The sequence below is a fragment of the Saccopteryx bilineata genome, chromosome 5, assembly GCF_036850765.1.
Source record: "Saccopteryx bilineata isolate mSacBil1 chromosome 5, mSacBil1_pri_phased_curated, whole genome shotgun sequence".
In the NCBI taxonomy this organism is placed as follows: Eukaryota; Metazoa; Chordata; class Mammalia; order Chiroptera; family Emballonuridae; genus Saccopteryx; species Saccopteryx bilineata.
Window position 1 is genome coordinate 204,853,045 of NC_089494.1, and position 13,241 is coordinate 204,866,285.

At 38.1% G+C, this 13,241-nt stretch overlaps 1 long non-coding RNA gene across 1 annotated transcript in view; it reads right to left on the reverse strand.

Annotated features, from left to right (window-relative positions):
• LOC136306928 (uncharacterized) overlaps positions 1–13,238 on the reverse strand; it is a 119,416-nt gene extending 106,178 nt beyond the window's left edge. The window contains exons 1-2 of the long non-coding RNA XR_010725713.1: positions 13,133–13,238; positions 10,474–10,571 (exon numbers count right to left, since the gene is read on the reverse strand). This is a non-coding gene — a long non-coding RNA (uncharacterized lncRNA). The remainder of the gene's footprint in view (positions 1–10,473; positions 10,572–13,132) is intronic.
• Between the last annotated feature and the right edge of the window lie 3 nt (positions 13,239–13,241).

Genomic DNA, 13,241 nt, shown 5'->3' on the forward strand with positions numbered 1-13,241 from the left:
TCTTCCAAAAATAGAAGAAGAAGCAATACTCCTTAACACATATTATGAGGCCAAAATAACCCTATCTCCAAAACCTGGCAGGAACAACACACAAAAAAGAAAATTACAGAACAATATCTCTAATAAATACAGATGCAAAAATTCTAAATAAAATACTAGCAAATAAAATACAACAACACATTAAAAAAAGAATACATCACAATATAGTGGATTCATTCCAGAAGCACAAGGATGGTTCAACATACAGAAATTGATCAATGTAATACACCATATCAACAAAACAAAAAACAAAAATTGTATGATTTTATCAATAGATGCAGAAAAGGCATTTGATAAGATACAACATTCCTTTATGTTTAACTCAATAAAATTGAAATAGAAGAAAAGTACCTCAACATAAAAAAGGCCACATATATCAAACCATCAGCTAATACCATACTAAATGGTGAAAAAAATGAAGGCTATTCCCCTAAAATCAGGAACAAGTCAAGGTTGCCCACTCTCTCCACTCTTATTCAACATAGTTCTGGAAGTTTTAGCCAGAACAATCAGGCAAGAGAAAGAAATAGAAGGCATCCATATCAGGAAAGGAGAAGTAAAGGTACCACTTTTTGCAGATGACATGATCCTGTATATAGATAACCCTCAAGACTCCACCAAAAAACTGTAAGAAACAATAAACCAATACAGTAAAGTTACAGGATACAAAATCAATATACAAAAGTCTATTGCTTTCCTGTATGCCAACAATGAAACTTCGGAAAATGAACTCAAAAACCAATTCCTTTTACAATTGCAACAAAAAAGTAAAATGCCTAGGAATAAACTTAAAGGATGTGAAGGACTTATATACTGAAGACTACAAAGCATTATTGAAAGAAATTGAAAAATACACAATGAAATAAAAAAAATATTCCATGTTCATAAATTGGAAGAATCAACATAGTTAAAATGTCCATATAACCCAAAGAAATATACAAATTTAATGCAATCCTCCTCAAAATCCCAATGTCATTTTTCAAAGAAATAGAACAAAAAATCACCAGGATTATATGGAACCACAACAATTCCTGAATACCCAAAGCAATCCTGAGGAAAAAGAATAAAGCTGGATGTACCACACTACCTGAGTTCAAATTATACTAAAGAGCAACGATAATCAAAACGGCATGTTATTGGCAGAAAAACTAATGGAACAGAATCAAGAGTCCAGAAATAAAACCACATATATATGGACAAATCATATTCGACAAAGGAGCCAAAAACACACAGTGAGAAAAGAAAGCCTCTTCAATAAATGATGCTGGGAAAACTGGAAAGCCACATTCAAACAATGAAACATGATTATAGTTTGTTCCCCTGCACACACACACACAAAAAAAAATTCAAATGGATCAAAGACCTAAATAGAAGATCTGAAACAACAAATTACATAGAAGAAAACATAGGCACTAAACTCATGGACCTTGGCCATAGAGAACAATTTATGAATTTGACCCCAAAGGCAAGGGAAATAAAGGCAAAAAGAAATGAATGGGACTACTGTGGGAGATTGCAATCTGACCAAAGTCCTTGCAGTTTAAGACTTAAGCCAAAGGGCTAAACTCTTCCCCACAACCTCTGTTTGATTAAGTTGGTGAAGGCAATTTACATACCCTTCCCCACACCTCCATGTTAGCTATGATGCTGATGGTTTCTGCTCGTACCATCCCTCATGTCCCTGGAAGAGACGGGAGGCAGTTTTCTTTTTACCCTTTGTTTTGTGAAGTTAAGATGTTATGCATAGGGGTGGGGGAGGGGGGTTCTGCACTTCGGAGAATTCTTGGTTTGTCTCAGAAATGTGACTTTGCATCTGAGCTCTCTTCATTTTGCAAGCGACTTTGCTTTACATTATAAAAATAAAGCTTTTGGGAGTGCAGGCACTTTTGGTAGGTCATCAGCCACCAGAAGACCTCCAGAACCCATCCTTTTTCTTTCTGTGTTTATTTTCTAATCCTCTACCATTCCCACTCAAGACCTGCAAAACTATGAGCTGCGCTGGTTTGCAACAGACTCTATCAAACTAAGCAGCTCCTGCACAGCAAAAGGAACTCATAACAAAACAAATAGGCAGCTAACTAAATGGGAGATGATATTTGCACACAACCGCTCTAATAAAGAGTTAATATCCTAAATATACTGAGAACTCACAAAGATCAGCAATAAACAAGCAAACAAGCCAGTTAAGAAATGAGGAGAGGGCCCTGGCCGGTTGGCTCAGCAGTGCAGCATCAGCCCAGCTTGTGGAAGTCCTGGGTTCTATTCACAGTCAGGAGAGTGCCCATCTACTTCTCCACCTTTCCCCCTCTCCTTCCTCTCTATCTCTCTCTTCCCATCCCGCAGCAAAGGCTCCACTGGAGCAAAGTTGTCCAGGACGCTGAGGATGGTTCCATGGCATCTGCCTCAGGTGCTAGAATGGCTCTGGCCCAGATGGGCAGAGCATTGCCCCCTGGTGGGCATGCTGGGTTGATCCTGGTCGGGCGCATGCGGGAGTCTGTCTGACTGCCTCCCTGCTTCTAACTTCAGAGAAACAAAAAACATATGAGGAGAGGACCTGAATAGACATTTCTCCCAACTGGACATACAAATGGCCAACAGATATACGAAAAGATGCTCATTTTCACTAGCTATTCAAGAAGTGCAAATCAAAACTACAATGAGATACCACCTCACACCTGTTATATTGGCTATTATCAACAAGAACAGTAATAACAATTGTTGGAAAGGATGTGGAGAAAAAGGAAACCTCATTCACTACTGATAGGAATGCAAATTAGTACAACCATTATGGAAGAAAGTAGGTGGTTCCTGAAAAAAACAAGAATAGAACTACCATATGACCCAGCAATCCCTCTACTGGGTATCTACCCCCAAAACTCAAAAACATTGGCATGTAAAGACACATGCACCCCCATGTTCATCGCAGCATTATTCACAGTGGCCAAGACATGGAAACAACCAAAGTGACCATCAATAGAGGATTGGATAAAGAAGATGTGGTACATATATACTATGGAATACTACTCAGCCATAAAAATGATGACATAATGCCATTTACAACAACATGGAAGGACCTTAAGAATATTATACTGACATTTCATCCCAAAGTGACTGAGTATACATTTTTCTCCAGTGTACATGGATCATTTTCAAGAATTGACCATATGTTGGGCCACAAAAACAACATCAGCAAATTCAGAAAAATTGAAGTTGCGCCAAGCATATTTTCTGATCATAAAGCCTTGAAACTAGAATTCAACTGCAAAAAAGAGGAAAAAAATCCCACAAAAACATGGAAACTAAACAACATACTTTTAAAAAATGGATGGGTCAAAGAAGAAATAAGTGCAGAGATCAAAAGATATATACAGACTAATGAAAATGACAATACGACATATCAGAATCTATGGGATGCAGCAAAAGCAGTGATAAGAGGGAAGTTCATATCACTTCAGGCATATATGAACAAACAAGAGAGAGCCCAAGTGAACCACTTAACTTCCCACCTTAAGGAACTAGAAAAAGAAGAACAAAGACAACCCAAAACCAGCCGAAGAAAGGAGATAATAAAAATCAGAGCAGAAATAAATGAATTAGAGAACAGAAAAACTATAGAAAAAATTAATAGAACAAGGAGCTGGTTCTTTGAAAAGATCAACAAAATTGACAAACCCTAGGCAAGACTTACCAAGGAAAAAAGAGAAAGAACTCATATAAACAAAATCCAAAATGAAAGAGGAGAAATCACCACGGACACCGTAGATATACAAAGAATTATTGTAGAATACTATGAAAAACTTTATGCCACTAAATTCAACAACCTAGAAGAAATGGATAAATTCCTAGAAAAATACAACCTTCCTAGACTGAGTCAAGAAGAAGCAGAAAGCCTAAACAGACCTATCAGTAGAGAAGAAATAGAAAAAACCATTAAAAACTGCCCAAAAATAAAAGTCCAGGCCCTGACGGCTATACCAGTGAATTTTATCAAACATTCAAAGAAGACTTGGTTCCTATTCTACTCAAAGTCTTCCAAAAAATTGAAGAAGAAGCAATACTTCCAAACACATTTTATGAGGCCAACATAACCCTCATACCAAAACCAGGCAAAGATGGCACAAAAAAAGAAAACTACAGACCAATATCTCTAATGAATACAGATGCTAAAATACTAAACAAAATACTAGCAAATCGAATACAACAACATATTAAAAAAATAATACATCATGATCAAGTGGGATTCATCCCAGAATCTCAAGGATGGTTCAACATACGTAAAACGGTTAACGTAATACACCATATCAACAAAACAAAGAACAAAAACCACATGATCTTATCAATAGACGCAGAAAAGGCTTTTGATAAAATACAACACAATTTTATGTTTAAGACTCTCAACAAAATGGGTATAGAAGGAAAATATCTCAACATGATAAAGGCCATATATGATAAACCATCAGCTAACATCATATTAAATGGCACAAAACTGAAGGCTTTCCCCCTTAAATCAGGAACAAGACAGGGTTGTCCACTCTCTCCACTCTTATTTAATGTGGTACTAGAGGTTCTAGCCAGAGCAATCAGACAAGACAAAGAAATAAAAGGCATCCATATCGGAAAAGAAGAAGTAAAGCTATCACTTTTTGCAGATGATATGATCCTATACATCGAAAACCCCAAAGAATCCACAAAAAGACTACTAGAAACAATAAGCCAATACAGTAAGGTCGCAGGATACAAAATTAACATACAGAAGTCAATAGCCTTTCTATATGCCAACAATGAAACAATTGAGAACGAACTCAAAAGAATAATCCCCTTCACGATTGCAACAAAAAAAATAAAATACTTAGGAATAAACATAACAAAGAATGTAAAGGACTTATATAATGAAAACTATAAATCATTGTTAAGGGAAATCGAAAAAGATATAATGAGATGGAAGAATATACCTTGTTCTTGGCTAGGAAGAATAAATATAATCAAGATGGCTATATTACCCAAAGCAATATACAAATTTAATGCAATTCCCATCAAACTTCCAATGACATTTTTTAAAGAAATAGAGCAAAAAATCATCAGATTTATATGGAAGTATAAAAAACCCCGAATAGCCAAAGTAATCCTAAAGAAAAAGAATGAAGCTGGGGGCATAACAATACCTGACTTCAAACTCTATTATAGGGCCACGACAATCAAAACAGCATGGTATTGGCAGAAAAATAGACACTCAGACCAATGGAACAGAATAGAAAGTCCAGAAATAAAACCACATATATATAGTCAAATAATTTTTGATAAAGGGGCCAACAACACACAATGGAGAAAAGAAAGCCTCTTCAATAAATGGTGCTGGGAAAACTGGAAAGCCACATGCAAAAGAATGAAACTGGACTACAGTCTCTCCCCCTATACAAAAATTAACTCAAAATGGATCAAAGATCTAAACATAAGACCTGAAACAATTAAGTACATAGAAGAAGACATAGGTACTCAACTCATGGACCTGGGTTTTAAAGAGCATTTTATGAATTTGACTCCACAGGCAAGAGAAGTGAAGGCAAAAATTAATGAATGGGACTACATCAGACTAAGAAGTTTTTGCTCAGCAAGAGAAACTGATAACAAAATAAACAGAAAGCCAACTAAATGGGAAATGATATTTTCAAACAACAGCTCAGATAAGGGCCTAATATCCAAAATTTACAAAGAACTCATAAAACTCAACAACAAACAAACAAACAATCCAATAAAAAAATGGGAAGAGGATATGAACAGACACTTCTCCCAGGAAGAAATACAAATGGCCAACAGATATATGAAAAGATGCTCATCTTCTTTAGCTATTAGAGAAATGCAAATCAAAACGGCAATGAGATACCACCTCACACCTGTTCGATTAGCTATTATTAGCAAGACAGGTAATAGCAAATGTTGGAGAGGCTGTGGAGAAAAAGGAACCCTCATACACTGTTGGTGGGAATGTAAAGTAGTACAACCATTATGGAAGGAAGTATGGTGGTTCCTCAAAAAACTGAAAATAGAACTACCTTATGACCCAGCAATCCCTCTACTGGGTATATACCCCCAAAACTCAGAAACATTGATACGTAAAGACACATGCAGCCCCATGTTTATTGCAGCATTGTTCACAGTGGCCAGGACATGGAAACAACCAAAAAGCCCGTCAATAGATGACTGGATAAAGAAGATGTGGCACATATACACTATGGAATACTACTCAGCCATAAGAAATGATGACATCGGAACATTTACAGCAAAATGGTGGGATCTTGATAACATGATACGAAGCGAAATAAGTAAATCAGAAAAAACCAGGAACTGCATTATTCCATACGTAGGTGGGACATAAAAGTGAAACTAAGAGACATTGATAAGAGTGTGGTGGTTACGGGGGGGGGGGGGGGGAGGGAAGAATGGGAGACGGAAAGGGGGAGGGGGAGGGGCACAAAGAAAACAAGATAGAAGGTGACAGAGGACAATCTGACTTTGGGTGATGGGTATGCAACATAATTGAACGACAAGATAACCTGGACTTGTTATCTTTGAATATATGTATCCTGATTTATTGATGTCAACCCATTAAAAAATAAAATTATAAAAAAAAAAAAAAGAACATTATACTGAGTGAAATAAGAAATCAGAAAAAGCTAAGAACTGTATGATTTCACACATAGGTGAGATATAAAACTGCGACTCATGGACATAGCTAAAATTTTAGTGGTTACCTGAGAGCAGGGGACATAGAGAGGGAAACAGAAGGAATGGTGGGGTAAGGGTGTAAAGAGGAACAAACATAAGGTGGCAGAAAATGACTTAACTTTGGGTGATGGGTATACAACACAACACTTCAAATGCTATAAAAATGTTTACCTGAAACCTATGTACTCTTATTGACCAATGTCACCCTGTTAAATTTAATTTTCTAAATAAAATTTTTAAAAAAGAAAAGTTATCTGCTTCCCAAATATAGGGGTTGAACAGGCACAGGGTAGACATTCCCTTTGCTAAAGAGATATTGGGGTCCACAAGCAAGTTCCAAATCCAGTGGGATACATTCCTTTAGGTTTTAATGCATGAAAATAATCTTTGTGGCTCGATACTCTGCCCTCTGGGCCTGTGACCAGACCCTGCCCACCTCTGTGTCACCAGAGCTCTGCCCTTGGAGGCTTTCCTCCTTTTTCTTGAATGGTTACATGTTTGCAAACAAGTAGCTCTATCAACCAGTTTCCTGCATACAGAATGTCAAAAGTCCAAGAGCCTTTCTTTATTTTGTCCCCTCTTCAAGCTGTCAAGTTTCCACTAATATAACATTCTCAAGTACCTTGTGCATCTCCTGTGTATGTTATGGAGGTCTATTCCACTCTACAAGAGGCTCATCCATAGATCGTTCATGGAGAGCCCCAATGCTCTTTCAGGCTTCTGCTGAGATGGTTGAGTAAACCCATAAGTCACATGTCTAATCTCTTAAACAAGAGGCTCTCCAGCCATACCCTTGATCCTCTCTCCAGACCATGCTTTCCAGTAATAAATTTCCTAACTTTAACATCCTGTGTGATCTGGATAGTTAAAGAACCTCTCAAATCATCAGTGCTTTTTCTTTTTGCTCAAAAGTTCCCTCCTCCCATTTAATTTTTTCCTTCACATTTTATTATAAGCAACAAAGAGAAACCAGGCTGCACCTTCAACACTTTCCTTGAGAATCTCCTCACCTAAACATCTAAGTTCATCATTTGTAAGTTTTGCTTCCACCTGACAATAGAACACTATTTAGCCAAGCTTTCTGTCCTTATAGTAAAGACTGCCTTTCCTCTAGTTACTAACCATATGTTCCTCATTTCCTTCTGAGATCTCACCAGAAGGAACTTTAACAGTCACACTTCTACTAATATTCTGTTTGTGACTACACACACACACACACACACACACACACTCATCCTCTGAGATGATAGCTTTTTCTGTGATGCTCTTCACTTTCTGAGTTCTCATCATAAATGCTGTTAACATCCATATTTCTACCAACCATCTCTTGAAGGAAGTCTAGGCTTTTACTATAATTTTACTTCAAAATTCTTCTAGCTTCTACCCATTACCCAATTCCAAAACCACTTCCACATTTTGTAGCTTTTGTTACAGCAGCACCTCGCTTCCCAAAACCAAAATCCATATATTAGCTGCCCAGGATTGCCACAAACTTGGTGATTTACAGCAACAGAAATTTCTTCTCTCAGAGTTCTGAATGTCATAAGTCCTAAATCTGGCCACTCTCACTCTGAAGGTTTTGGGGGAGAATCCTTTCTTGTCTTTTTCAGCTTATGCGACTCCACGGGTTCCATGGCTTGTGGTAGAATAACACCAATCTCTGTCTCTGTCTTCATATGCCCTTCTTCTGTGCTTTCATGTTTCAAATCTTCCTCTCCTTTCTCTTAATGACGATGCCACCAGTCATTGAATTTAGAGCCCACACTAAATCCAGAATGACCTGGAGATCTTAAACTTAATTACATATACAAAAATGCTATTTCCAAATAAAGTCAGTTTCAAGGTATCAGGGGCTAATAATTGAACATATCTTTTTGAAGGCTACAATTCACCCTACTACAAGGGCTTTTGTAGGGAAATTATTACAAATATGGAGCAATAAATGAACATAATGAGTCAGGAACATCTTGACATACTATTTAGATAGAAAGAAGCTATCAGAGACTACAAAGGTCATGTCATAAGAACTCATGCCAATTTGAAGAGGCTCCCACTGACCAAAAACTGAAACAGTTTAAGCATCAATGAATACAATAATTACAGTGTTTTGAAAATGATCAAATATCTTGACATTCACGAGTTCTAAGTAAATTTTAATTGAATTTGTTACCTCATGAATAAAATAGAGAACCAACTTGCTATTTTGAAACCTAGATAAATAAAATGAAAGAATAATCATGCATTTATCTTTCTTTTCCTATATGAACTGTACCACTGAGCAAACAAATATTAGAGGAGTATATCCTTATGAAAATTATTTCAGTTAACATATGGAAATAAAATGATAGAATTTTATTATCGCTATTTGGCAACCACCATGAATTAATGGACCCAGGCATTGAACATCAAGAGCATGTAACATCACTAAAGAATGAAAACCAGAAATAGATATCCTGTGCCTCCAAATGAAATCCCTTATCATTTAGAGTCTCGTCAAAGGAATCAAACAGGGATCTAATCAAGCCTCTCAAGCCAATTACCAATTTGCAGAAAATGCAGAGAACATAGTAACATATTGAGTTGTATCATGATAATATAAACAGCAGAATCTAGACCATGAAACTCCATGAGTTCTTTTATATATAATGTAAACAATGAAAGAAACAGAGAATCTGTACATTAAAAGAAAAGATACATGGAATTTAAAAAAAAAATGGACAGACTAAAACTACCATGTCAAGGGATGAACACTTGGATAACAAAACCATACAGAAACATAAGAAGGTGAGTTTTATAATTTAAAAAGACCAGAAAAGAGAGTTTAATAGTAGGAGTGGTCAAAATATCAATGCAGTTGAGATTGGCAAAAATAACTATCTAAGCCTGACCTGTGGTGGCACAGTGGGATAAAGCGTCGACCTGGAACACTAAGGTTGCCGGTTCGAAACCTTGGGCTTGCCTGGTCAAGGCACATATGGGGAGTTAATGCTTCCTGTTCCTCCCCTTTCTCTCTCTCTCACTCCTCTCTCTCTAAAAAATCAATCAATAAATAAAATATTTAAAAAAATAATAACTATCTAAAAGATGTCTTGGCCTTCGCCAGTGGGCTCAGTGGTAGAGTGTTGGCTAGGTCTGTGGCTGTCCTGGGTTCAATTCCTGATCAAGGCACACAGGAGAAGCGACCATCTGCTTCTCCATCCCTCCCCCTTCTCTCTTTCTCTTCCCCTCCTGCAGCCATGGCTTGATTGGCTTGAACGAGTTGGCCTTGAGCACTCTGGATGGCTCCATGGACTCTGCCTCAGGTGCTAAAAAATGGCTCCAGTTGCAACAAAGCAACAGCCCCAGATGGGCAGAGCATTGCCCCTTAATGGGTTTGTCAGGTGGATCCTGGTCAGGACATGCTGGAGTCTGTCTCTCTGCCTCCTCTTTTCTCACTAAAAAAAAGGAAAACAAAGATGTCTTATTCATCTTTATTTCCTTAGTGTCTAGGGAAATGTGTAGCATATAGTTAGAACTCAATAAATATAAACTTTCATGGTGTGTGCATTCCAATACCCATGAGTCTCACTCCAACATTTTTGGGGTTGTAAAAGATGCAAAAAGAATATACAAGAAAGAAAGAATAAAGTGAAGGGAGAGAGGGTGGGAGAGAGGAAGAGAGGAAGGGAGGGAAGGTGGGAGGAAGGGATAGGGAAAAAACATTTCACTCACCCAAATACTCCATGCATCCAAATGTCGCTCCATTCTAGGTTACAGAAAATTATCCCATAAAACAAGGCACAATCCAAACTTTCCCAAACTGCACATGTCTGCAGGATAGAGCAACAGTAAGAAGTAGGTTTCCTGGATCTTGGGCCCACATGAGAATATAAGACTTCCAGCTTCTTGGAAAACTCCCTCTCCACCCCCCTTAACCGGATCACCAGTGTGGGTACTCATGATGGGGCACTGCCATTTTCTCACTCTCTCTTACTGGGTGATTCAGCTCCTCATCTGTCACTTAAAGGGCATTGAGGTCTCCTGTCAGATACAGCTGTTAATCTCCGATCTATCACAGGTGGTGGAGACCCCACCAGGTATTCTTCCTCTACCAGGCATGCCACTGAAGTCTTCCATCAAGCATCATGACTAGACCACCAGAGCCCTCAAAGTGGTAAAATTCCATGTTTATCTGTGGTGAACTGTGCTCTCTCCCCTTTGTGTTATTATCTGTTGAGGTGCCCCAACACAGTGTTGCACCCGCTTCCATCGCCCTACTGACCCGAGTGGAAGAGCTCCTTCCATTTTTTTATTCATAGACTTCTTTCTCTCTCTAGGATTCAGACATGGATTGTTGCTATAACTATCTTTTCATATTTATCCATTCATTTCATAAATGGGAGGTTTTAAGTGCCTAGTATTAAAGAGCGCTTAATTTAAAAATTAAACATAAATGAACAAGAAAGAACTGAAATGGGTTATAAAGTATTGAAGTCTGTCCAGAAGTCATTTTGCAACAGGTTTCATGGGTACATTCTTCACAATCAAAGCAGCTGCCATTCTTAGTTCTTCACTCTAGTGTACCAACATCATAACACAGCTATTTCCTCTGTCTCTGATAATCTCTGGGCATCTTTCTACTTCTGTTTCAAATACCAGGCTACAGGCTCTCTTCTCATACCTCCAGGTCAAATTCCCAAGAAAGAATTTGATTAAATTCGGTAATTAAAGCTAATTACCATTACTCTTGTATGGACATTTGTGTCAGGACATTTCATGACCCACTAATCCATCTTTGGCTCACCAGTGGCCACATAGTAATGTCATGTTATCCCAGCAAGAATACATGAAGAGGGGACCTTCCTCTCATAGAAGCGATCTAGTAGAGGGGCAGAATTAATTCCCAGGCATGAATTTCCTCCCCTAGGAAATAAGAATTCCTGTTCACACTGAACTTCAGCAGAGGTAATGTATTGGGTACACAGTAAGCTCTTAAATATTAGTTTTGGCTCCATGGTGTAAACAAAACATTTCAATTCCTTTACATAACACTTAAGTTCATTGAGTCAGCTTACCTTTTCAGTTTTATCTATTAATAAATATTGCCTTGAACCCTAATAATAGCTAACATTTATTGGGTGTTAACAATATGCCAGGAACTTCCCTTAGACTAGTACATGGCTTCTCTCATTTAATCCCCAAAACACAAAGTATTGTTATTATCCCTATTTTACCAATAAAAAAACTGATACACAAAAAGGTTAAGTACTTGCACAAGGACACATAGCTAGTAAATAGCTGAACAAGAATTCAAACCCAAGTAGTATGGTTTCAAAGCCAGGAACTTAATCACTAAGCCATACTGCCTCTCAAACTTTAATATTGCTAACATAATAATAAATAATAGGTTTCATGAGGGATTATTCTACACCAAATAATGGTCTAAGGGTTCTACATATATGGATGCAAAAGATGTTTTTGCTCTGTTGCCATTATGAATAAGCATTTATACCACAATTCAAAAGCAGAAACAAAGCTATAACTTTTCCTCTAGCTACAGGAAGTCCTTGGGTTAGGACAGTCTCGACATAAAACGTTTCGAATTTATAACGCTCACTCCCATAAAAACTTCTTAAAAATTGAGACGTGTTTCCGCTTACGTGTTTAGTTAGTGATATACTTACAGACTACATGGGTGAACTAGTTTGGTTGGGTATGGCAAAAGAGTACGCAGTATTCTTTTTCTGTGGCTTGTGTTTTTATGTTCTATTATGATTTTACAACTGTGTTAGGATGTGAGTGACTTAGGCCAGGGTGTGTTTCAAATAACACCAAAATTCGGGTTACATCAGTGTTCTGGGAATGGTACTGTGTCCATCCCAGAACCCCCCTGTACTGTATTAGTTGCACCTCAAGTTTTGTATGTTCTACAGTTCAGTAGATTTTTTGCATTTCCACTGTGATTTGTTAATCAACCCATGAAATATTTAGAAGTGCTGATTTCAATTTCAGATATTTGGGGGAATTTTAGTTTTCTTGTTTCTAATTTCATTCTATTGGGTCAGAGAAGAACATATTCCGTTTCCCTGTTTTGAATGTGTTGGAGCTTTCTTTATGGCTCAGTGGATGTTCAAATTTGGTAAATCCCCAAGTGTACCAGGTTTCCTCTATTTCCGAATAAGGACTGACCTTGGGTTAGAAACCCTGAACTTCCCTTCTGACTTGAAGCGGGTGAGATTCGCAGCGTGAACAGTTAGCTCTAGCTCTTATTTTTCTTTCAGCTAACCCGTTCACCGTGATTTATCAAAATTTAACAACTATTGCTTCCACTTAAAAACGGGGCCGGGGGAACCCACTTGTATTACCCTGTGCAGTTCCCCACTCGCCTCACCGACAAGGGCAGACACTGCCGCCGCCGTCCCGCAGCGCCCCGGCGGTCCGCCGCCGCCCACCGGCACCAGCCCACTCGCCCGCTGCCGCCCTGCCCCGCGGGGCCATCG